The following is a 26,474-nucleotide window of genomic DNA, read 5'->3' on the forward strand; positions in this document are numbered from 1 at the left end:
TCTAGTTCCGAGGTTCTTCCATGACTATCGACAGCAGGTCATGTGTTACACTGCATTGTGGGACTCGTAGTTCTATACACAGCATTGTAAAAGAGGAGTGCAGGTCCCAGCACCTTAAGTAAAAGCCTGCACATGTAGAGCTGGAGATGCCTGCGTTGACCTGGGAAAGCTAAGAGCTGCCCTCCTATCGGGGCTCTGAGAAGAAGCACTGATCGTCCCTTTAATTGTACTTCTGAATTTTCCTGCTAGTTAAGTGTGTAAGTGCTATTACTGCTGAAGGATGGGATGTCTTATGAGGGTGTGCTAGGTCTTGGAGAGCTGTAAAGTGTGAAGAGTTGTGAGTGCATTTGAGGTGCAGTCAATTTCTTTCTTCATGCTGTGCCTGAAAATGGTGTGTCCTTGCATGTCTGCTTTAATTTTCCTGTAATAGGAAATGGGATCCTGAGTAGCCTGCTGACCAGTTCTTGTTTCTATATTGGGTGGTGGTGGACAACCTGTGCCTGCTCCCTGGTGGTGTAGTGGTTAGGATTCGGCGCTCTCACCACCACGGCCCGGGTTCAATTCCCGGTCAGGGAACGCGAAGTTCCTTACACTTTTTACTTCTACACTTACATTTCTTATAGGAAACCTTTCATTTTACACTTTTCATGGATTCAAACACATTAGGAAACCTTTCAATTACAAATGCTTCATTACCACTAGTTCTTCTTTAATTGACTTTTCTCACAATATCACACAGCTTTCTCACAGCTCTTTTTTTCACTCCAAATAACATCTGAAAGCACTCCATCTTGCTGTGATCAGCTGAGAGCTCCAGAGCTCTTGCTTGTCCACATAGTGACTGCAAGATGTCTCCAGGGGGCACATTTCCCTGCTGCACCAGGAATACCCTTTGTAAGTGTCAGCGCAGTGTGTATAAGATTGGGGTTGCCTCCTTTCTTAGAACCTGAATTTCACAGCTTTTCTCAATATTTTTACCAGCCTGGAATTAAACGTACAGACGAGGTGGTTCAAAAAAACACAGCCAGGTGGCAGCCCTACTAAGGAGGAAGTCCTGCCCCAGGACAGCACAGACCAAACCTTCTGCCTTCTGGCTGGACTTAAAATGTCCCTTTAGCCCCTGCCCCATAAGGCCTCTGACGGCGGGCACCTGCCTCAGGTGACTTCGGTCAGAAGGCCACTCCTTACTTCAGGCGCCAGCTGTCCCTTCAGGAGCCTCAGGGGAGGATAGCCTTGGCCGTGCCACACGCTGACCTTGACGGCAAGCGCTCGCATGGATGTCACCTAGGGGTCACCAGGGGTCGCAAGGGGCAAGCCAGATGTCGCAGCGGGCCCCTCCCCCATATGGCCTCTGACAGCGGGCCCCTACCTCAGTTGGCGCCAGTCAGAACGCCACTCCTTCTTTAATGTGGCAGCTGTCCCTTCAGGAGACCTCAGATAGGATAGCCTGGGCCGAGCCACACACTGACCTTGCTGACCTCGACAGTAGGCACTTACATGGATGTCATTTAGGGTTCTCCAGGGGTTGCATGGGGCAAGCCAGGAGTTGCAGCGGGTCCCTGCCCCATAAGGCCTCTGACAGTGGGCCCCTGCCTCAGGTGACTTCAGTCAGAAGGCCACTCCTTCATTAAGGGAGCAGCTGTCTCTCCCGGAGTCCTCAAATAGGATAGCCTTGGCCACATCACACACTGACCTCAACGGCATGACAATTTCATGGCGATGCAAAACTGCCACTCAGGGCCGGGTTTAGGGAGGTGCGAGCAGTGCGGCCGCACCGGGTGCTGACCAGGATTGGAGTTGCTGACCTCGGGGGGCGCTGTGTTTAGCAATAACTTACGAAACTTGCGATTTAAAAGCTCATGCTGGAAAGTTCCTTGTGTGTCCAAACTACAGAAAGCAAATAAAATGCCAAGATACCTCTTGTGATTACCGTTCCTGCTAGGGAGAGAGTTTGTGGTTTTGTCCAGAGGCAGCTTTGACTAGATATAAAATAGCGTAGAGGGTTCATGTGCCTGACGCAAAGAACAGAACCATATCTAATGTGGAGAGCTGTCTGGATAGTCAAGCAGCTATCCAGCTCTTTAAAACAAATCTAATCTATGTGAGAGGGGCTATGGATAGATGAGGGGCACATTTGGCGGGTGGCAGTGAGTGAATCCGAGTAGGTGGTGATGGAGTGAAGGGGGTTGGAGGTGCCAAAAAAGACTGTCTTCCAGCCACCAGGGCTACAGCCGGCCCTGCTGCTAGCAGGCAAAAATCTGAGCTCTCTCTGGCAGGAAGATTAATGAGAAGAGTTGTGTTGCCATTTTGATTGTTGCCTGAAATCTGTAAAGGGAAGGAACTCTGCAGCAGGTTGAATTAAATGTTAAGTTGAGACTAAGCAGAGCGCCCCCCCCCCCCCCTGAGGTGGGTGCCCCCGTGCATGTGAGCGAGCAGTGCGAGTGCAACAGTTGCAGCATCCTTAAGCCAGCTCTGCCCCCCGTGTGGGTGGGAAGGAAGTGAGAAAAGGAAAAACTCAGACGCTTGGCACAGAGAGGGAGGGTTGGACAGAAGAAGGAGCTGCTCAGCACACACCAAAGTATCTCTTCCTACTTAGTATAGTGGAGAGTGTCCCTGCCTGGGACCTGGGAGACTGGGGTTCAATTCCCCCACTGGGAAACTGCCTCTTCTTTTAAAGGCTTAAACCTACATTTTCAGAGCACCAGCAATCAATATTTACTTCAAATACCGTTTACAATCTCACACTCATACTACAGAGTACGCCCATTTTTCTTTCATCCACACACCTCCTCCAAATCGAAACATTTATTCATGCCATCAAGTACCTTTCAAAATCTAGCACCCACAATTTGGACCTAAGACTCTTTTTCACAACCATTTCTCCCTTTTCATTTAAACTTCCTGCCTACTTCCTTGAAAAAGGAAAGGTGGAATCAAGGATTTTTCATGAGATAAAAAGGAAAGTACTGCATGATAAAAAAAATGCATTTAAGCTATTTTGTTTTCTCACACTACGTAAATGAAATGTTGGGGCACACTCTGAAGGAGGAATTGTTTTATAGGAAGGTGAAACCTTTTATCTTCAGATAAAGTGTAAAGTTGTATAATTTACAGACACACTGAGAAAGGAAAACAAGCAGTGACCCGGACGTGCCCACCCACTAATCTCATCAGAGCTTTTCTAGTTCCGAGGTTCTTCCATGACTATCGACAGCAGGTCATGTGTTACACTGCATTGTGGGACTCGTAGTTCTATACACAGCATTGTAAAAGAGGAGTGCAGGTCCCAGCACCTTAAGTAAAAGCCTGCACATGTAGAGCTGGAGATGCCTGCGTTGACCTGGGAAAGCTAAGAGCTGCCCTCCTATCGGGGCTCTGAGAAGAAGCACTGATCGTCCCTTTAATTGTACTTCTGAATTTTCCTGCTAGTTAAGTGTGTAAGTGCTATTACTGCTGAAGGATGGGATGTCTTATGAGGGTGTGCTAGGTCTTGGAGAGCTGTAAAGTGTGAAGAGTTGTGAGTGCATTTGAGGTGCAGTCAATTTCTTTCTTCATGCTGTGCCTGAAAATGGTGTGTCCTTGCATGTCTGCTTTAATTTTCCTGTAATAGGAAATGGGATCCTGAGTAGCCTGCTGACCAGTTCTTGTTTCTATATTGGGTGGTGGTGGACGACCTGTGCCTGCTCCCTGGTGGTCTAGTGGTTAGGATTCGGCGCTCTCACCGCCGCGGCCCGGGTTCGATTCCCGGTCAGGGAACGCGAAGTTCCTTACACTTTTTACTTCTACACTTACATTTCTTATAGGAAACCTTTCATTTTACACTTTTCATGGATTCAAACACATTAGGAAACCTTTCAATTACAAATGCTTCATTACCACTAGTTCTTCTTTAATTGACTTTTCTCACAATATCACACAGCTTTCTCACAGCTCTTTTTTTCACTCCAAATAACATCTGAAAGCACTCCATCTTGCTGTGATCAGCTGAGAGCTCCAGAGCTCCAGAGCTCTTGCTTGTCCACATAGTGACTGCAAGATGTCTCCAGGGGTCACATTTCCCTGCTGCACCAGGAATACCCTTTGTAAGTGTCAGCGCAGTGTGTATAAGATTGGGGTTGCCTCCTTTCTTAGAACCTGAATTTCACAGCTTTTCTCAATATTTTTACCAGCCTGGAATTAAACGTACAGACGAGGTAGTTCAAAAAACACAGCCAGGTGGCAGCCCTACTAAGGAGGAAGTCCTGCCCCAGGACAGCACAGACCAAACCTTCTGCCTTCTGGCTGGACTTAAAATGTCCCTTTAGCCCCTGCCCCATAAGGCCTCTGACGGCGGGCACCTGCCTTAGGTGACTTCGGTCAGAAGGCCACTCCTTACTTCAGGCGCCAGCTGTCCCTTCAGGAGCCTCAGGGGAGGATAGCCTTGGCCGCGCCACACGCTAACCTTCACGGCAAGCGCTCGCATGGATGTCACCTAGGGGTCACCAGGGGTCGCAAGGGGCAAGCCAGATGTCGCAGCGGGCCCCTCCCCCATATGGCCTCTGACAGCGGGCCCCTACCTCAGTTGGCGCCAGTCAGAACGCCACTCCTTCTTTAAGGTGGCAGCTGTCCCTTCAGGAGACCTCAGATAGGATAGCCTGGGCCGAGCCACACACTGACCTTGCTGACCTCGACAGTAGGCACTTACATGGATGTCATTTAGGGTTCTGCAGGGGTTGCATGGGGCAAGCCAGGAGTTGCAGCGGGTCCCTGCCCCATAAGGCCTCTGACAGTGGGCCCCTGCCTCAGGTGACTTCAGTCAGAAGGCCACTCCTTCATTAAGGGAGCAGCTGTCTCTCCCGGAGTCCTCAAATAGGATAGCCTTGGCCACGTCACACACTGACCTCAACGGCATGACAATTTCATGGCGATGCAAAACTGCCACTCAGGGCCGGGTTTAGGGAGGTGCGAGCAGTGCGGCCGCACCGGGTGCTGACCAGGATTGGAGTTGCTGACCTCGGGGGGCGCTGTGTTTAGCAATAACTTACGAAACTTGCGATTTAAAAGCTCATGCTGGAAAGTTCCTTGTGTGTCCAAACTACAGAAAGCAAATAAAATGCCAAGATACCTCTTGTGATTACCGTTCCTGCTAGGGAGAGAGTTGGTGGTTTTGTCCAGAGGCAGCTTTGACTAGATATAAAATAGCGTAGAGGGTTCATGTGCCTGACGCAAAGAACAGAACCATATCTAATGTGGAGAGCTGTCTGGATAGTCAAGCAGCTATCCAGCTCTTTAAAACAAATCTAATCTATGTGAGAGGGGCTATGGATAGATGAGGGGCACATTTGGCGGGTGGCAGTGAGTGAATCCGAGTAGGTGGTGATGGAGTGAAGGGGGTTGGGGGGTGCCAAAAAAGACTGTCTTCCAGCCACCAGGGCTACAGCCGGCCCTGCTGCTAGCAGGCAAAAATCTGAGCTCTCTCTGGCAGGAAGATTAATGAGAAGAGTTGTGTTGCCATTTTGATTGTTGCCTGAAATCTGTAAAGGGAAGGAACTCTGCAGCAGGTTGTATTAAATGTTAAGTTGAGACTAAGCAGAGCGCCCCCCCCCCCCTGAGGTGGGTGCCCCCGTGCATGTGAGCGAGCAGTGCGAGTGCAACAGTTGCAGCATCCTTAAGCCAGCTCTGCCCCCCGTGTGGGTGGGAAGGAAGTGAGAAATGGAAAAACTCAGACGCTTGGCACAGAGAGGGCGGGTTGGACAGAAGAAGGAGCTGCTCAGCACGCACAAAAATATCTCTTCCTACTTAGTATAGTGGAGAGTGTCCATGCCTGGGACCTGGGAGACTGGGGTTCAATTCCCCAACTGGGAAACTGCCTCTTCTTTTAAAGGCTTAAACCTACATTTTCAGAGCACCAGCAATCAATATTTACTTCAAATACCGTTTACAATCTCACACTCATACTACAGAGTACGCCCATTTTTCTTTCATCCACACACCTCCTCCAAATCGAAACATTTATTCATGCCATCAAGTACCTTTCAAAATCTAGCACCCACAATTTGGACCTAAGACTCTTTTTCACAACCATTTCTCCCTTTTCATTTAAACTTCCTGCCTACTTCCTTGAAAAAGGAAAGGTGGAATCAAGGATTTTTCATGAGATAAAAAGGAAAGTACTGCATGATAAAAAAAATGCATTTAAGCTATTTTGTTTTCTCACACTAAGTAAATGAAATGTTGGGGCACACTCTGAAGGAGGAATTGTTTTATAGGAAGGTGAAACCTTTTATCTTTAGATAAAGTGTAAAGTTGTATAATTTACAGACACACTGAGAAAGGAAAACAAGCAGTGACCCGGACGTGCCCACCCACTAATCTCATCAGAGCTTTTCTAGTTCCGAGGTTCTTCCATGACTATCGACAGCAGGTCATGTGTTACACTGCATTGTGGGACTCGTAGTTCTATACACAGCATTGTAAAAGAGGAGTGCAGGTCCCAGCACCTTAAGTAAAAGCCTGCACATGTAGAGCTGGAGATGCCTGCGTTGACCTGGGAAAGCTAAGAGCTGCCCTCCTATCGGGGCTCTGAGAAGAAGCACTGATCGTCCCTTTAATTGTACTTCTGAATTTTCCTGCTAGTTAAGTGTGTAAGTGCTATTACTGCTGAAGGATGGGATGTCTTATGAGGGTGTGCTAGGTCTTGGAGAGCTGTAAAGTGTGAAGAGTTGTGAGTGCATTTGAGGTGCAGTCAATTTCTTTCTTCATGCTGTGCCTGAAAATGGTGTGTCCTTGCATGTCTGCTTTAATTTTCCTGTAATAGGAAATGGGATCCTGAGTAGCCTGCTGACCAGTTCTTGTTTCTATATTGGGTGGTGGTGGACAACCTGTGCCTGCTCCCTGGTGGTGTAGTGGTTAGGATTCGGCGCTCTCACCGCCACGGCCCGGGTTCAATTCCCGGTCAGGGAACGCGAAGTTCCTTACACTTTTTACTTCTACACTTACATTTCTTATAGGAAACCTTTCATTTTACACTTTTCATGGATTCAAACACATTAGGAAACCTTTCAATTACAAATGCTTCATTACCACTAGTTCTTCTTTAATTGACTTTTCTCACAATATCACACAGCTTTCTCACAGCTCTTTTTTTCACTCCAAATAACATCTGAAAGCACTCCATCTTGCTGTGATCAGCTGAGAGCTCCAGAGCTCTTGCTTGTCCACATAGTGACTGCAAGATGTCTCCAGGGGGCACATTTCCCTGCTGCACCAGGAATACCCTTTGTAAGTGTCAGCGCAGTGTGTATAAGATTGGGGTTGCCTCCTTTCTTAGAACCTGAATTTCACAGCTTTTCTCAATATTTTTACCAGCCTGGAATTAAACGTACAGACGAGGTGGTTCAAAAAAACACAGCCAGGTGGCAGCCCTACTAAGGAGGAAGTCCTGCCCCAGGACAGCACAGACCAAACCTTCTGCCTTCTGGCTGGACTTAAAATGTCCCTTTAGCCCCTGCCCCATAAGGCCTCTGACGGCGGGCACCTGCCTCAGGTGACTTCGGTCAGAAGGCCACTCCTTACTTCAGGCGCCAGCTGTCCCTTCAGGAGCCTCAGGGGAGGATAGCCTTGGCCGTGCCACACGCTGACCTTGACGGCAAGCGCTCGCATGGATGTCACCTAGGGGTCACCAGGGGTCGCAAGGGGCAAGCCAGATGTCGCAGCGGGCCCCTCCCCCATATGGCCTCTGACAGCGGGCCCCTACCTCAGTTGGCGCCAGTCAGAACGCCACTCCTTCTTTAATGTGGCAGCTGTCCCTTCAGGAGACCTCAGATAGGATAGCCTGGGCCGAGCCACACACTGACCTTGCTGACCTCGACAGTAGGCACTTACATGGATGTCATTTAGGGTTCTCCAGGGGTTGCATGGGGCAAGCCAGGAGTTGCAGCGGGTCCCTGCCCCATAAGGCCTCTGACAGTGGGCCCCTGCCTCAGGTGACTTCAGTCAGAAGGCCACTCCTTCATTAAGGGAGCAGCTGTCTCTCCCGGAGTCCTCAAATAGGATAGCCTTGGCCACATCACACACTGACCTCAACGGCATGACAATTTCATGGCGATGCAAAACTGCCACTCAGGGCCGGGTTTAGGGAGGTGCGAGCAGTGCGGCCGCACCGGGTGCTGACCAGGATTGGAGTTGCTGACCTCGGGGGGCGCTGTGTTTAGCAATAACTTACGAAACTTGCGATTTAAAAGCTCATGCTGGAAAGTTCCTTGTGTGTCCAAACTACAGAAAGCAAATAAAATGCCAAGATACCTCTTGTGATTACCGTTCCTGCTAGGGAGAGAGTTTGTGGTTTTGTCCAGAGGCAGCTTTGACTAGATATAAAATAGCGTAGAGGGTTCATGTGCCTGACGCAAAGAACAGAACCATATCTAATGTGGACAGCTGTCTGGATAGTCAAGCAGCTATCCAGCTCTTTAAAACAAATCTAATCTATGTGAGAGGGGCTATGGATAGATGAGGGGCACATTTGGCGGGTGGCAGTGAGTGAATCCGAGTAGGTGGTGATGGAGTGAAGGGGGTTGGGGGGTGCCAAAAAAGACTGTCTTCCAGCCACCAGGGCTACAGCCGGCCCTGCTGCTAGCAGGCAAAAATCTGAGCTCTCTCTGGCAGGAAGATTAATGAGAAGAGTTGTGTTGCCATTTTGATTGTTGCCTGAAATCTGTAAAGGGAAGGAACTCTGCAGCAGGTTGTATTAAATGTTAAGTTGAGACTAAGCAGAGCGCCCCCCCCCCCCCTGAGGTGGGTGCCCCCGTGCATGTGAGCGAGCAGTGCGAGTGCAACAGTTGCAGCATCCTTAAGCCAGCTCTGCCCCCCGTGTGGGTGGGAAGGAAGTGAGAAATGGAAAAACTCAGACGCTTGGCACAGAGAGGGCGGGTTGGACAGAAGAAGGAGCTGCTCAGCACGCACAAAAATATCTCTTCCTACTTAGTATAGTGGAGAGTGTCCATGCCTGGGACCTGGGAGACTGGGGTTCAATTCCCCAACTGGGAAACTGCCTCTTCTTTTAAAGGCTTAAACCTACATTTTCAGAGCACCAGCAATCAATATTTACTTCAAATACCGTTTACAATCTCACACTCATACTACAGAGTACGCCCATTTTTCTTTCATCCACACACCTCCTCCAAATCGAAACATTTATTCATGCCATCAAGTACCTTTCAAAATCTAGCACCCACAATTTGGACCTAAGACTCTTTTTCACAACCATTTCTCCCTTTTCATTTAAACTTCCTGCCTACTTCCTTGAAAAAGGAAAGGTGGAATCAAGGATTTTTCATGAGATAAAAAGGAAAGTACTGCATGATAAAAAAAATGCATTTAAGCTATTTTGTTTTCTCACACTAAGTAAATGAAATGTTGGGGCACACTCTGAAGGAGGAATTGTTTTATAGGAAGGTGAAACCTTTTATCTTTAGATAAAGTGTAAAGTTGTATAATTTACAGACACACTGAGAAAGGAAAACAAGCAGTGACCCGGACGTGCCCACCCACTAATCTCATCAGAGCTTTTCTAGTTCCGAGGTTCTTCCATGACTATCGACAGCAGGTCATGTGTTACACTGCATTGTGGGACTCGTAGTTCTATACACAGCATTGTAAAAGAGGAGTGCAGGTCCCAGCACCTTAAGTAAAAGCCTGCACATGTAGAGCTGGAGATGCCTGCGTTGACCTGGGAAAGCTAAGAGCTGCCCTCCTATCGGGGCTCTGAGAAGAAGCACTGATCGTCCCTTTAATTGTACTTCTGAATTTTCCTGCTAGTTAAGTGTGTAAGTGCTATTACTGCTGAAGGATGGGATGTCTTATGAGGGTGTGCTAGGTCTTGGAGAGCTGTAAAGTGTGAAGAGTTGTGAGTGCATTTGAGGTGCAGTCAATTTCTTTCTTCATGCTGTGCCTGAAAATGGTGTGTCCTTGCATGTCTGCTTTAATTTTCCTGTAATAGGAAATGGGATCCTGAGTAGCCTGCTGACCAGTTCTTGTTTCTATATTGGGTGGTGGTGGACAACCTGTGCCTGCTCCCTGGTGGTGTAGTGGTTAGGATTCGGCGCTCTCACCACCACGGCCCGGGTTCAATTCCCGGTCAGGGAACGCGAAGTTCCTTACACTTTTTACTTCTACACTTACATTTCTTATAGGAAACCTTTCATTTTACACTTTTCATGGATTCAAACACATTAGGAAACCTTTCAATTACAAATGCTTCATTACCACTAGTTCTTCTTTAATTGACTTTTCTCACAATATCACACAGCTTTCTCACAGCTCTTTTTTTCACTCCAAATAACATCTGAAAGCACTCCATCTTGCTGTGATCAGCTGAGAGCTCCAGAGCTCTTGCTTGTCCACATAGTGACTGCAAGATGTCTCCAGGGGGCACATTTCCCTGCTGCACCAGGAATACCCTTTGTAAGTGTCAGCGCAGTGTGTATAAGATTGGGGTTGCCTCCTTTCTTAGAACCTGAATTTCACAGCTTTTCTCAATATTTTTACCAGCCTGGAATTAAACGTACAGACGAGGTGGTTCAAAAAAACACAGCCAGGTGGCAGCCCTACTAAGGAGGAAGTCCTGCCCCAGGACAGCACAGACCAAACCTTCTGCCTTCTGGCTGGACTTAAAATGTCCCTTTAGCCCCTGCCCCATAAGGCCTCTGACGGCGGGCACCTGCCTCAGGTGACTTCGGTCAGAAGGCCACTCCTTACTTCAGGCGCCAGCTGTCCCTTCAGGAGCCTCAGGGGAGGATAGCCTTGGCCGTGCCACACGCTGACCTTGACGGCAAGCGCTCGCATGGATGTCACCTAGGGGTCACCAGGGGTCGCAAGGGGCAAGCCAGATGTCGCAGCGGGCCCCTCCCCCATATGGCCTCTGACAGCGGGCCCCTACCTCAGTTGGCGCCAGTCAGAACGCCACTCCTTCTTTAATGTGGCAGCTGTCCCTTCAGGAGACCTCAGATAGGATAGCCTGGGCCGAGCCACACACTGACCTTGCTGACCTCGACAGTAGGCACTTACATGGATGTCATTTAGGGTTCTCCAGGGGTTGCATGGGGCAAGCCAGGAGTTGCAGCGGGTCCCTGCCCCATAAGGCCTCTGACAGTGGGCCCCTGCCTCAGGTGACTTCAGTCAGAAGGCCACTCCTTCATTAAGGGAGCAGCTGTCTCTCCCGGAGTCCTCAAATAGGATAGCCTTGGCCACATCACACACTGACCTCAACGGCATGACAATTTCATGGCGATGCAAAACTGCCACTCAGGGCCGGGTTTAGGGAGGTGCGAGCAGTGCGGCCGCACCGGGTGCTGACCAGGATTGGAGTTGCTGACCTCGGGGGGCGCTGTGTTTAGCAATAACTTACGAAACTTGCGATTTAAAAGCTCATGCTGGAAAGTTCCTTGTGTGTCCAAACTACAGAAAGCAAATAAAATGCCAAGATACCTCTTGTGATTACCGTTCCTGCTAGGGAGAGAGTTTGTGGTTTTGTCCAGAGGCAGCTTTGACTAGATATAAAATAGCGTAGAGGGTTCATGTGCCTGACGCAAAGAACAGAACCATATCTAATGTGGACAGCTGTCTGGATAGTCAAGCAGCTATCCAGCTCTTTAAAACAAATCTAATCTATGTGAGAGGGGCTATGGATAGATGAGGGGCACATTTGGCGGGTGGCAGTGAGTGAATCCGAGTAGGTGGTGATGGAGTGAAGGGGGTTGGGGGGTGCCAAAAAAGACTGTCTTCCAGCCACCAGGGCTACAGCCGGCCCTGCTGCTAGCAGGCAAAAATCTGAGCTCTCTCTGGCAGGAAGATTAATGAGAAGAGTTGTGTTGCCATTTTGATTGTTGCCTGAAATCTGTAAAGGGAAGGAACTCTGCAGCAGGTTGTATTAAATGTTAAGTTGAGACTAAGCAGAGCGCCCCCCCCCCCCTGAGGTGGGTGCCCCCGTGCATGTGAGCGAGCAGTGCGAGTGCAACAGTTGCAGCATCCTTAAGCCAGCTCTGCCCCCCGTGTGGGTGGGAAGGAAGTGAGAAATGGAAAAACTCAGACGCTTGGCACAGAGAGGGCGGGTTGGACAGAAGAAGGAGCTGCTCAGCACGCACAAAAATATCTCTTCCTACTTAGTATAGTGGAGAGTGTCCATGCCTGGGACCTGGGAGACTGGGGTTCAATTCCCCAACTGGGAAACTGCCTCTTCTTTTAAAGGCTTAAACCTACATTTTCAGAGCACCAGCAATCAATATTTACTTCAAATACCGTTTACAATCTCACACTCATACTACAGAGTACGCCCATTTTTCTTTCATCCACACACCTCCTCCAAATCGAAACATTTATTCATGCCATCAAGTACCTTTCAAAATCTAGCACCCACAATTTGGACCTAAGACTCTTTTTCACAACCATTTCTCCCTTTTCATTTAAACTTCCTGCCTACTTCCTTGAAAAAGGAAAGGTGGAATCAAGGATTTTTCATGAGATAAAAAGGAAAGTACTGCATGATAAAAAAAATGCATTTAAGCTATTTTGTTTTCTCACACTAAGTAAATGAAATGTTGGGGCACACTCTGAAGGAGGAATTGTTTTATAGGAAGGTGAAACCTTTTATCTTTAGATAAAGTGTAAAGTTGTATAATTTACAGACACACTGAGAAAGGAAAACAAGCAGTGACCCGGACGTGCCCACCCACTAATCTCATCAGAGCTTTTCTAGTTCCGAGGTTCTTCCATGACTATCGACAGCAGGTCATGTGTTACACTGCATTGTGGGACTCGTAGTTCTATACACAGCATTGTAAAAGAGGAGTGCAGGTCCCAGCACCTTAAGTAAAAGCCTGCACATGTAGAGCTGGAGATGCCTGCGTTGACCTGGGAAAGCTAAGAGCTGCCCTCCTATCGGGGCTCTGAGAAGAAGCACTGATCGTCCCTTTAATTGTACTTCTGAATTTTCCTGCTAGTTAAGTGTGTAAGTGCTATTACTGCTGAAGGATGGGATGTCTTATGAGGGTGTGCTAGGTCTTGGAGAGCTGTAAAGTGTGAAGAGTTGTGAGTGCATTTGAGGTGCAGTCAATTTCTTTCTTCATGCTGTGCCTGAAAATGGTGTGTCCTTGCATGTCTGCTTTAATTTTCCTGTAATAGGAAATGGGATCCTGAGTAGCCTGCTGACCAGTTCTTGTTTCTATATTGGGTGGTGGTGGACAACCTGTGCCTGCTCCCTGGTGGTGTAGTGGTTAGGATTCGGCGCTCTCACCACCACGGCCCGGGTTCAATTCCCGGTCAGGGAACGCGAAGTTCCTTACACTTTTTACTTCTACACTTACATTTCTTATAGGAAACCTTTCATTTTACACTTTTCATGGATTCAAACACATTAGGAAACCTTTCAATTACAAATGCTTCATTACCACTAGTTCTTCTTTAATTGACTTTTCTCACAATATCACACAGCTTTCTCACAGCTCTTTTTTTCACTCCAAATAACATCTGAAAGCACTCCATCTTGCTGTGATCAGCTGAGAGCTCCAGAGCTCTTGCTTGTCCACATAGTGACTGCAAGATGTCTCCAGGGGGCACATTTCCCTGCTGCACCAGGAATACCCTTTGTAAGTGTCAGCGCAGTGTGTATAAGATTGGGGTTGCCTCCTTTCTTAGAACCTGAATTTCACAGCTTTTCTCAATATTTTTACCAGCCTGGAATTAAACGTACAGACGAGGTGGTTCAAAAAAACACAGCCAGGTGGCAGCCCTACTAAGGAGGAAGTCCTGCCCCAGGACAGCACAGACCAAACCTTCTGCCTTCTGGCTGGACTTAAAATGTCCCTTTAGCCCCTGCCCCATAAGGCCTCTGACGGCGGGCACCTGCCTCAGGTGACTTCGGTCAGAAGGCCACTCCTTACTTCAGGCGCCAGCTGTCCCTTCAGGAGCCTCAGGGGAGGATAGCCTTGGCCGTGCCACACGCTGACCTTGACGGCAAGCGCTCGCATGGATGTCACCTAGGGGTCACCAGGGGTCGCAAGGGGCAAGCCAGATGTCGCAGCGGGCCCCTCCCCCATATGGCCTCTGACAGCGGGCCCCTACCTCAGTTGGCGCCAGTCAGAACGCCACTCCTTCTTTAATGTGGCAGCTGTCCCTTCAGGAGACCTCAGATAGGATAGCCTGGGCCGAGCCACACACTGACCTTGCTGACCTCGACAGTAGGCACTTACATGGATGTCATTTAGGGTTCTCCAGGGGTTGCATGGGGCAAGCCAGGAGTTGCAGCGGGTCCCTGCCCCATAAGGCCTCTGACAGTGGGCCCCTGCCTCAGGTGACTTCAGTCAGAAGGCCACTCCTTCATTAAGGGAGCAGCTGTCTCTCCCGGAGTCCTCAAATAGGATAGCCTTGGCCACATCACACACTGACCTCAACGGCATGACAATTTCATGGCGATGCAAAACTGCCACTCAGGGCCGGGTTTAGGGAGGTGCGAGCAGTGCGGCCGCACCGGGTGCTGACCAGGATTGGAGTTGCTGACCTCGGGGGGCGCTGTGTTTAGCAATAACTTACGAAACTTGCGATTTAAAAGCTCATGCTGGAAAGTTCCTTGTGTGTCCAAACTACAGAAAGCAAATAAAATGCCAAGATACCTCTTGTGATTACCGTTCCTGCTAGGGAGAGAGTTTGTGGTTTTGTCCAGAGGCAGCTTTGACTAGATATAAAATAGCGTAGAGGGTTCATGTGCCTGACGCAAAGAACAGAACCATATCTAATGTGGAGAGCTGTCTGGATAGTCAAGCAGCTATCCAGCTCTTTAAAACAAATCTAATCTATGTGAGAGGGGCTATGGATAGATGAGGGGCACATTTGGCGGGTGGCAGTGAGTGAATCCGAGTAGGTGGTGATGGAGTGAAGGGGGTTGGAGGTGCCAAAAAAGACTGTCTTCCAGCCACCAGGGCTACAGCCGGCCCTGCTGCTAGCAGGCAAAAATCTGAGCTCTCTCTGGCAGGAAGATTAATGAGAAGAGTTGTGTTGCCATTTTGATTGTTGCCTGAAATCTGTAAAGGGAAGGAACTCTGCAGCAGGTTGAATTAAATGTTAAGTTGAGACTAAGCAGAGCGCCCCCCCCCCCCCCTGAGGTGGGTGCCCCCGTGCATGTGAGCGAGCAGTGCGAGTGCAACAGTTGCAGCATCCTTAAGCCAGCTCTGCCCCCCGTGTGGGTGGGAAGGAAGTGAGAAAAGGAAAAACTCAGACGCTTGGCACAGAGAGGGAGGGTTGGACAGAAGAAGGAGCTGCTCAGCACACACCAAAGTATCTCTTCCTACTTAGTATAGTGGAGAGTGTCCCTGCCTGGGACCTGGGAGACTGGGGTTCAATTCCCCCACTGGGAAACTGCCTCTTCTTTTAAAGGCTTAAACCTACATTTTCAGAGCACCAGCAATCAATATTTACTTCAAATACCGTTTACAATCTCACACTCATACTACAGAGTACGCCCATTTTTCTTTCATCCACACACCTCCTCCAAATCGAAACATTTATTCATGCCATCAAGTACCTTTCAAAATCTAGCACCCACAATTTGGACCTAAGACTCTTTTTCACAACCATTTCTCCCTTTTCATTTAAACTTCCTGCCTACTTCCTTGAAAAAGGAAAGGTGGAATCAAGGATTTTTCATGAGATAAAAAGGAAAGTACTGCATGATAAAAAAAATGCATTTAAGCTATTTTGTTTTCTCACACTACGTAAATGAAATGTTGGGGCACACTCTGAAGGAGGAATTGTTTTATAGGAAGGTGAAACCTTTTATCTTCAGATAAAGTGTAAAGTTGTATAATTTACAGACACACTGAGAAAGGAAAACAAGCAGTGACCCGGACGTGCCCACCCACTAATCTCATCAGAGCTTTTCTAGTTCCGAGGTTCTTCCATGACTATCGACAGCAGGTCATGTGTTACACTGCATTGTGGGACTCGTAGTTCTATACACAGCATTGTAAAAGAGGAGTGCAGGTCCCAGCACCTTAAGTAAAAGCCTGCACATGTAGAGCTGGAGATGCCTGCGTTGACCTGGGAAAGCTAAGAGCTGCCCTCCTATCGGGGCTCTGAGAAGAAGCACTGATCGTCCCTTTAATTGTACTTCTGAATTTTCCTGCTAGTTAAGTGTGTAAGTGCTATTACTGCTGAAGGATGGGATGTCTTATGAGGGTGTGCTAGGTCTTGGAGAGCTGTAAAGTGTGAAGAGTTGTGAGTGCATTTGAGGTGCAGTCAATTTCTTTCTTCATGCTGTGCCTGAAAATGGTGTGTCCTTGCATGTCTGCTTTAATTTTCCTGTAATAGGAAATGGGATCCTGAGTAGCCTGCTGACCAGTTCTTGTTTCTATATTGGGTGGTGGTGGACAACCTGTGCCTGCTCCCTGGTGGTGTAGTGGTTAGGATTCGGCGCTCTCACCGCCACGGCCCGGGTTCAATTCCCGGTCAGGGAACGCGAAGTTCCTTACACTTTTTACTTCTACACTTACATTTCTTATAGGAAACCTTTCATTTTACACTTTTCATGGATTCAAACACATTAGGAAACCTTTCAATTACAAATGCTTCATTACCACTAGTTCTTCTTTAATTGACTTTTCTCACAATATCACACAGCTTTCTCACAGCTCTTTTTTTCACTCCAAATAACATCTGAAAGCACTCCATCTTGCTGTGATCAGCTGAGAGCTCCAGAGCTCTTGCTTGTCCACATAGTGACTGCAAGATGTCTCCAGGGGGCACATTTCCCTGCTGCACCAGGAATACCCTTTGTAAGTGTCAGCGCAGTGTGTATAAGATTGGGGTTGCCTCCTTTCTTAGAACCTGAATTTCACAGCTTTTCTCAATATTTTTACCAGCCTGGAATTAAACGTACAGACGAGGTGGTTCAAAAAAACACAGCCAGGTGGCAGCCCTACTAAGGAGGAAGTCCTGCCCCAGGACAGCACAGACCAAACCTTCTGCCTTCTGGCTGGACTTAAAATGTCCCTTTAGCCCCTGCCCCATAAGGCCTCTGACGGCGGGCACCTGCCTCAGGTGACTTCGGTCAGAAGGCCACTCCTTACTTCAGGCGCCAGCTGTCCCTTCAGGAGCCTCAGGGGAGGATAGCCTTGGCCGTGCCACACGCTGACCTTGACGGCAAGCGCTCGCATGGATGTCACCTAGGGGTCACCAGGGGTCGCAAGGGGCAAGCCAGATGTCGCAGCGGGCCCCTCCCCCATATGGCCTCTGACAGCGGGCCCCTACCTCAGTTGGCGCCAGTCAGAACGCCACTCCTTCTTTAATGTGGCAGCTGTCCCTTCAGGAGACCTCAGATAGGATAGCCTGGGCCGAGCCACACACTGACCTTGCTGACCTCGACAGTAGGCACTTACATGGATGTCATTTAGGGTTCTCCAGGGGTTGCATGGGGCAAGCCAGGAGTTGCAGCGGGTCCCTGCCCCATAAGGCCTCTGACAGTGGGCCCCTGCCTCAGGTGACTTCAGTCAGAAGGCCACTCCTTCATTAAGGGAGCAGCTGTCTCTCCCGGAGTCCTCAAATAGGATAGCCTTGGCCACATCACACACTGACCTCAACGGCATGACAATTTCATGGCGATGCAAAACTGCCACTCAGGGCCGGGTTTAGGGAGGTGCGAGCAGTGCGGCCGCACCGGGTGCTGACCAGGATTGGAGTTGCTGACCTCGGGGGGCGCTGTGTTTAGCAATAACTTACGAAACTTGCGATTTAAAAGCTCATGCTGGAAAGTTCCTTGTGTGTCCAAACTACAGAAAGCAAATAAAATGCCAAGATACCTCTTGTGATTACCGTTCCTGCTAGGGAGAGAGTTTGTGGTTTTGTCCAGAGGCAGCTTTGACTAGATATAAAATAGCGTAGAGGGTTCATGTGCCTGACGCAAAGAACAGAACCATATCTAATGTGGACAGCTGTCTGGATAGTCAAGCAGCTATCCAGCTCTTTAAAACAAATCTAATCTATGTGAGAGGGGCTATGGATAGATGAGGGGCACATTTGGCGGGTGGCAGTGAGTGAATCCGAGTAGGTGGTGATGGAGTGAAGGGGGTTGGGGGGTGCCAAAAAAGACTGTCTTCCAGCCACCAGGGCTACAGCCGGCCCTGCTGCTAGCAGGCAAAAATCTGAGCTCTCTCTGGCAGGAAGATTAATGAGAAGAGTTGTGTTGCCATTTTGATTGTTGCCTGAAATCTGTAAAGGGAAGGAACTCTGCAGCAGGTTGTATTAAATGTTAAGTTGAGACTAAGCAGAGCGCCCCCCCCCCCCTGAGGTGGGTGCCCCCGTGCATGTGAGCGAGCAGTGCGAGTGCAACAGTTGCAGCATCCTTAAGCCAGCTCTGCCCCCCGTGTGGGTGGGAAGGAAGTGAGAAATGGAAAAACTCAGACGCTTGGCACAGAGAGGGCGGGTTGGACAGAAGAAGGAGCTGCTCAGCACGCACAAAAATATCTCTTCCTACTTAGTATAGTGGAGAGTGTCCATGCCTGGGACCTGGGAGACTGGGGTTCAATTCCCCAACTGGGAAACTGCCTCTTCTTTTAAAGGCTTAAACCTACATTTTCAGAGCACCAGCAATCAATATTTACTTCAAATACCGTTTACAATCTCACACTCATACTACAGAGTACGCCCATTTTTCTTTCATCCACACACCTCCTCCAAATCGAAACATTTATTCATGCCATCAAGTACCTTTCAAAATCTAGCACCCACAATTTGGACCTAAGACTCTTTTTCACAACCATTTCTCCCTTTTCATTTAAACTTCCTGCCTACTTCCTTGAAAAAGGAAAGGTGGAATCAAGGATTTTTCATGAGATAAAAAGGAAAGTACTGCATGATAAAAAAAATGCATTTAAGCTATTTTGTTTTCTCACACTAAGTAAATGAAATGTTGGGGCACACTCTGAAGGAGGAATTGTTTTATAGGAAGGTGAAACCTTTTATCTTTAGATAAAGTGTAAAGTTGTATAATTTACAGACACACTGAGAAAGGAAAACAAGCAGTGACCCGGACGTGCCCACCCACTAATCTCATCAGAGCTTTTCTAGTTCCGAGGTTCTTCCATGACTATCGACAGCAGGTCATGTGTTACACTGCATTGTGGGACTCGTAGTTCTATACACAGCATTGTAAAAGAGGAGTGCAGGTCCCAGCACCTTAAGTAAAAGCCTGCACATGTAGAGCTGGAGATGCCTGCGTTGACCTGGGAAAGCTAAGAGCTGCCCTCCTATCGGGGCTCTGAGAAGAAGCACTGATCGTCCCTTTAATTGTACTTCTGAATTTTCCTGCTAGTTAAGTGTGTAAGTGCTATTACTGCTGAAGGATGGGATGTCTTATGAGGGTGTGCTAGGTCTTGGAGAGCTGTAAAGTGTGAAGAGTTGTGAGTGCATTTGAGGTGCAGTCAATTTCTTTCTTCATGCTGTGCCTGAAAATGGTGTGTCCTTGCATGTCTGCTTTAATTTTCCTGTAATAGGAAATGGGATCCTGAGTAGCCTGCTGACCAGTTCTTGTTTCTATATTGGGTGGTGGTGGACAACCTGTGCCTGCTCCCTGGTGGTGTAGTGGTTAGGATTCGGCGCTCTCACCACCACGGCCCGGGTTCAATTCCCGGTCAGGGAACGCGAAGTTCCTTACACTTTTTACTTCTACACTTACATTTCTTATAGGAAACCTTTCATTTTACACTTTTCATGGATTCAAACACATTAGGAAACCTTTCAATTACAAATGCTTCATTACCACTAGTTCTTCTTTAATTGACTTTTCTCACAATATCACACAGCTTTCTCACAGCTCTTTTTTTCACTCCAAATAACATCTGAAAGCACTCCATCTTGCTGTGATCAGCTGAGAGCTCCAGAGCTCTTGCTTGTCCACATAGTGACTGCAAGATGTCTCCAGGGGGCACATTTCCCTGCTGCACCAGGAATACCCTTTGTAAGTGTCAGCGCAGTGTGTATAAGATTGGGGTTGCCTCCTTTCTTAGAACCTGAATTTCACAGCTTTTCTCAATATTTTTACCAGCCTGGAATTAAACGTACAGACGAGGTGGTTCAAAAAAACACAGCCAGGTGGCAGCCCTACTAAGGAGGAAGTCCTGCCCCAGGACAGCACAGACCAAACCTTCTGCCTTCTGGCTGGACTTAAAATGTCCCTTTAGCCCCTGCCCCATAAGGCCTCTGACGGCGGGCACCTGCCTCAGGTGACTTCGGTCAGAAGGCCACTCCTTACTTCAGGCGCCAGCTGTCCCTTCAGGAGCCTCAGGGGAGGATAGCCTTGGCCGTGCCACACGCTGACCTTGACGGCAAGCGCTCGCATGGATGTCACCTAGGGGTCACCAGGGGTCGCAAGGGGCAAGCCAGATGTCGCAGCGGGCCCCTCCCCCATATGGCCTCTGACAGCGGGCCCCTACCTCAGTTGGCGCCAGTCAGAACGCCACTCCTTCTTTAATGTGGCAGCTGTCCCTTCAGGAGACCTCAGATAGGATAGCCTGGGCCGAGCCACACACTGACCTTGCTGACCTCGACAGTAGGCACTTACATGGATGTCATTTAGGGTTCTCCAGGGGTTGCATGGGGCAAGCCAGGAGTTGCAGCGGGTCCCTGCCCCATAAGGCCTCTGACAGTGGGCCCCTGCCTCAGGTGACTTCAGTCAGAAGGCCACTCCTTCATTAAGGGAGCAGCTGTCTCTCCCGGAGTCCTCAAATAGGATAGCCTTGGCCACATCACACACTGACCTCAACGGCATGACAATTTCATGGCGATGCAAAACTGCCACTCAGGGCCGGGTTTAGGGAGGTGCGAGCAGTGCGGCCGCACCGGGTGCTGACCAGGATTGGAGTTGCTGACCTCGGGGGGCGCTGTGTTTAGCAATAACTTACGAAACTTGCGATTTAAAAGCTCATGCTGGAAAGTTCCTTGTGTGTCCAAACTACAGAAAGCAAATAAAATGCCAAGATACCTCTTGTGATTACCGTTCCTGCTAGGGAGAGAGTTTGTGGTTTTGTCCAGAGGCAGCTTTGACTAGATATAAAATAGCGTAGAGGGTTCATGTGCCTGACGCAAAGAACAGAACCATATCTAATGTGGACAGCTGTCTGGATAGTCAAGCAGCTATCCAGCTCTTTAAAACAAATCTAATCTATGTGAGAGGGGCTATGGATAGATGAGGGGCACATTTGGCGGGTGGCAGTGAGTGAATCCGAGTAGGTGGTGATGGAGTGAAGGGGGTTGGAGGTGCCAAAAAAGACTGTCTTCCAGCCACCAGGGCTACAGCCGGCCCTGCTGCTAGCAGGCAAAAATCTGAGCTCTCTCTGGCAGGAAGATTAATGAGAAGAGTTGTGTTGCCATTTTGATTGTTGCCTGAAATCTGTAAAGGGAAGGAACTCTGCAGCAGGTTGAATTAAATGTTAAGTTGAGACTAAGCAGAGCGCCCCCCCCCCCCCCTGAGGTGGGTGCCCCCGTGCATGTGAGCGAGCAGTGCGAGTGCAACAGTTGCAGCATCCTTAAGCCAGCTCTGCCCCCCGTGTGGGTGGGAAGGAAGTGAGAAAAGGAAAAACTCAGACGCTTGGCACAGAGAGGGAGGGTTGGACAGAAGAAGGAGCTGCTCAGCACACACCAAAGTATCTCTTCCTACTTAGTATAGTGGAGAGTGTCCCTGCCTGGGACCTGGGAGACTGGGGTTCAATTCCCCCACTGGGAAACTGCCTCTTCTTTTAAAGGCTTAAACCTACATTTTCAGAGCACCAGCAATCAATATTTACTTCAAATACCGTTTACAATCTCACACTCATACTACAGAGTACGCCCATTTTTCTTTCATCCACACACCTCCTCCAAATCGAAACATTTATTCATGCCATCAAGTACCTTTCAAAATCTAGCACCCACAATTTGGACCTAAGACTCTTTTTCACAACCATTTCTCCCTTTTCATTTAAACTTCCTGCCTACTTCCTTGAAAAAGGAAAGGTGGAATCAAGGATTTTTCATGAGATAAAAAGGAAAGTACTGCATGATAAAAAAAATGCATTTAAGCTATTTTGTTTTCTCACACTACGTAAATGAAATGTTGGGGCACACTCTGAAGGAGGAATTGTTTTATAGGAAGGTGAAACCTTTTATCTTCAGATAAAGTGTAAAGTTGTATAATTTACAGACACACTGAGAAAGGAAAACAAGCAGTGACCCGGACGTGCCCACCCACTAATCTCATCAGAGCTTTTCTAGTTCCGAGGTTCTTCCATGACTATCGACAGCAGGTCATGTGTTACACTGCATTGTGGGACTCGTAGTTCTATACACAGCATTGTAAAAGAGGAGTGCAGGTCCCAGCACCTTAAGTAAAAGCCTGCACATGTAGAGCTGGAGATGCCTGCGTTGACCTGGGAAAGCTAAGAGCTGCCCTCCTATCGGGGCTCTGAGAAGAAGCACTGATCGTCCCTTTAATTGTACTTCTGAATTTTCCTGCTAGTTAAGTGTGTAAGTGCTATTACTGCTGAAGGATGGGATGTCTTATGAGGGTGTGCTAGGTCTTGGAGAGCTGTAAAGTGTGAAGAGTTGTGAGTGCATTTGAGGTGCAGTCAATTTCTTTCTTCATGCTGTGCCTGAAAATGGTGTGTCCTTGCATGTCTGCTTTAATTTTCCTGTAATAGGAAATGGGATCCTGAGTAGCCTGCTGACCAGTTCTTGTTTCTATATTGGGTGGTGGTGGACAACCTGTGCCTGCTCCCTGGTGGTGTAGTGGTTAGGATTCGGCGCTCTCACCGCCACGGCCCGGGTTCAATTCCCGGTCAGGGAACGCGAAGTTCCTTACACTTTTTACTTCTACACTTACATTTCTTATAGGAAACCTTTCATTTTACACTTTTCATGGATTCAAACACATTAGGAAACCTTTCAATTACAAATGCTTCATTACCACTAGTTCTTCTTTAATTGACTTTTCTCACAATATCACACAGCTTTCTCACAGCTCTTTTTTTCACTCCAAATAACATCTGAAAGCACTCCATCTTGCTGTGATCAGCTGAGAGCTCCAGAGCTCTTGCTTGTCCACATAGTGACTGCAAGATGTCTCCAGGGGGCACATTTCCCTGCTGCACCAGGAATACCCTTTGTAAGTGTCAGCGCAGTGTGTATAAGATTGGGGTTGCCTCCTTTCTTAGAACCTGAATTTCACAGCTTTTCTCAATATTTTTACCAGCCTGGAATTAAACGTACAGACGAGGTGGTTCAAAAAAACACAGCCAGGTGGCAGCCCTACTAAGGAGGAAGTCCTGCCCCAGGACAGCACAGACCAAACCTTCTGCCTTCTGGCTGGACTTAAAATGTCCCTTTAGCCCCTGCCCCATAAGGCCTCTGACGGCGGGCACCTGCCTCAGGTGACTTCGGTCAGAAGGCCACTCCTTACTTCAGGCGCCAGCTGTCCCTTCAGGAGCCTCAGGGGAGGATAGCCTTGGCCGTGCCACACGCTGACCTTGACGGCAAGCGCTCGCATGGATGTCACCTAGGGGTCACCAGGGGTCGCAAGGGGCAAGCCAGATGTCGCAGCGGGCCCCTCCCCCATATGGCCTCTGACAGCGGGCCCCTACCTCAGTTGGCGCCAGTCAGAACGCCACTCCTTCTTTAATGTGGCAGCTGTCCCTTCAGGAGACCTCAGATAGGATAGCCTGGGCCGAGCCACACACTGACCTTGCTGACCTCGACAGTAGGCACTTACATGGATGTCATTTAGGGTTCTCCAGGGGTTGCATGGGGCAAGCCAGGAGTTGCAGCGGGTCCCTGCCCCATAAGGCCTCTGACAGTGGGCCCCTGCCTCAGGTGACTTCAGTCAGAAGGCCACTCCTTCATTAAGGGAGCAGCTGTCTCTCCCGGAGTCCTCAAATAGGATAGCCTTGGCCACATCACACACTGACCTCAACGGCATGACAATTTCATGGCGATGCAAAACTGCCACTCAGGGCCGGGTTTAGGGAGGTGCGAGCAGTGCGGCCGCACCGGGTGCTGACCAGGATTGGAGTTGCTGACCTCGGGGGGCGCTGTGTTTAGCAATAACTTACGAAACTTGCGATTTAAAAGCTCATGCTGGAAAGTTCCTTGTGTGTCCAAACTACAGAAAGCAAATAAAATGCCAAGATACCTCTTGTGATTACCGTTCCTGCTAGGGAGAGAGTTTGTGGTTTTGTCCAGAGGCAGCTTTGACTAGATATAAAATAGCGTAGAGGGTTCATGTGCCTGACGCAAAGAACAGAACCATATCTAATGTGGACAGCTGTCTGGATAGTCAAGCAGCTATCCAGCTCTTTAAAACAAATCTAATCTATGTGAGAGGGGCTATGGATAGATGAGGGGCACATTTGGCGGGTGGCAGTGAGTGAATCCGAGTAGGTGGTGATGGAGTGAAGGGGGTTGGGGGGTGCCAAAAAAGACTGTCTTCCAGCCACCAGGGCTACAGCCGGCCCTGCTGCTAGCAGGCAAAAATCTGAGCTCTCTCTGGCAGGAAGATTAATGAGAAGAGTTGTGTTGCCATTTTGATTGTTGCCTGAAATCTGTAAAGGGAAGGAACTCTGCAGCAGGTTGTATTAAATGTTAAGTTGAGACTAAGCAGAGCGCCCCCCCCCCCCCTGAGGTGGGTGCCCCCGTGCATGTGAGCGAGCAGTGCGAGTGCAACAGTTGCAGCATCCTTAAGCCAGCTCTGCCCCCCGTGTGGGTGGGAAGGAAGTGAGAAATGGAAAAACTCAGACGCTTGGCACAGAGAGGGCGGGTTGGACAGAAGAAGGAGCTGCTCAGCACGCACAAAAATATCTCTTCCTACTTAGTATAGTGGAGAGTGTCCATGCCTGGGACCTGGGAGACTGGGGTTCAATTCCCCAACTGGGAAACTGCCTCTTCTTTTAAAGGCTTAAACCTACATTTTCAGAGCACCAGCAATCAATATTTACTTCAAATACCGTTTACAATCTCACACTCATACTACAGAGTACGCCCATTTTTCTTTCATCCACACACCTCCTCCAAATCGAAACATTTATTCATGCCATCAAGTACCTTTCAAAATCTAGCACCCACAATTTGGACCTAAGACTCTTTTTCACAACCATTTCTCCCTTTTCATTTAAACTTCCTGCCTACTTCCTTGAAAAAGGAAAGGTGGAATCAAGGATTTTTCATGAGATAAAAAGGAAAGTACTGCATGATAAAAAAAATGCATTTAAGCTATTTTGTTTTCTCACACTAAGTAAATGAAATGTTGGGGCACACTCTGAAGGAGGAATTGTTTTATAGGAAGGTGAAACCTTTTATCTTTAGATAAAGTGTAAAGTTGTATAATTTACAGACACACTGAGAAAGGAAAACAAGCAGTGACCCGGACGTGCCCACCCACTAATCTCATCAGAGCTTTTCTAGTTCCGAGGTTCTTCCATGACTATCGACAGCAGGTCATGTGTTACACTGCATTGTGGGACTCGTAGTTCTATACACAGCATTGTAAAAGAGGAGTGCAGGTCCCAGCACCTTAAGTAAAAGCCTGCACATGTAGAGCTGGAGATGCCTGCGTTGACCTGGGAAAGCTAAGAGCTGCCCTCCTATCGGGGCTCTGAGAAGAAGCACTGATCGTCCCTTTAATTGTACTTCTGAATTTTCCTGCTAGTTAAGTGTGTAAGTGCTATTACTGCTGAAGGATGGGATGTCTTATGAGGGTGTGCTAGGTCTTGGAGAGCTGTAAAGTGTGAAGAGTTGTGAGTGCATTTGAGGTGCAGTCAATTTCTTTCTTCATGCTGTGCCTGAAAATGGTGTGTCCTTGCATGTCTGCTTTAATTTTCCTGTAATAGGAAATGGGATCCTGAGTAGCCTGCTGACCAGTTCTTGTTTCTATATTGGGTGGTGGTGGACAACCTGTGCCTGCTCCCTGGTGGTGTAGTGGTTAGGATTCGGCGCTCTCACCACCACGGCCCGGGTTCAATTCCCGGTCAGGGAACGCGAAGTTCCTTACACTTTTTACTTCTACACTTACATTTCTTATAGGAAACCTTTCATTTTACACTTTTCATGGATTCAAACACATTAGGAAACCTTTCAATTACAAATGCTTCATTACCACTAGTTCTTCTTTAATTGACTTTTCTCACAATATCACACAGCTTTCTCACAGCTCTTTTTTTCACTCCAAATAACATCTGAAAGCACTCCATCTTGCTGTGATCAGCTGAGAGCTCCAGAGCTCTTGCTTGTCCACATAGTGACTGCAAGATGTCTCCAGGGGGCACATTTCCCTGCTGCACCAGGAATACCCTTTGTAAGTGTCAGCGCAGTGTGTATAAGATTGGGGTTGCCTCCTTTCTTAGAACCTGAATTTCACAGCTTTTCTCAATATTTTTACCAGCCTGGAATTAAACGTACAGACGAGGTGGTTCAAAAAACACAGCCAGGTG

General features: G+C 48.4%; 4 non-coding genes across 4 annotated transcripts; all 4 read left to right on the forward strand.

Annotated features, from left to right (window-relative positions):
• Positions 1 to 3,684: 3,684 nt before the first annotated feature.
• Positions 3,685 to 3,756, forward strand: TRNAE-CUC (transfer RNA glutamic acid (anticodon CUC)). Its single transcript has one exon. It is a non-coding gene; the product is annotated as a tRNA-Glu (tRNA).
• Positions 3,757 to 6,870: 3,114 nt separating this feature from the next.
• Positions 6,871 to 6,942, forward strand: TRNAE-CUC (transfer RNA glutamic acid (anticodon CUC)). The gene has a single exon. It is a non-coding gene; the product is annotated as a tRNA-Glu (tRNA).
• A 9,467-nt stretch (positions 6,943 to 16,409) lies between these two features.
• TRNAE-CUC (transfer RNA glutamic acid (anticodon CUC)) lies at positions 16,410 to 16,481 on the forward strand. Its single transcript has one exon. It is a non-coding gene; the product is annotated as a tRNA-Glu (tRNA).
• A 6,287-nt stretch (positions 16,482 to 22,768) lies between these two features.
• Positions 22,769 to 22,840, forward strand: TRNAE-CUC (transfer RNA glutamic acid (anticodon CUC)). Its single transcript has one exon. It is a non-coding gene; the product is annotated as a tRNA-Glu (tRNA).
• The last annotated feature ends 3,634 nt before the right edge of the window (positions 22,841 to 26,474 follow it).

The sequence above is a fragment of the Pleurodeles waltl genome, unplaced genomic scaffold, assembly GCF_031143425.1.
Source record: "Pleurodeles waltl isolate 20211129_DDA unplaced genomic scaffold, aPleWal1.hap1.20221129 scaffold_86, whole genome shotgun sequence".
Lineage (NCBI taxonomy): Eukaryota > Metazoa > Chordata > Amphibia > Caudata > Salamandridae > Pleurodeles > Pleurodeles waltl.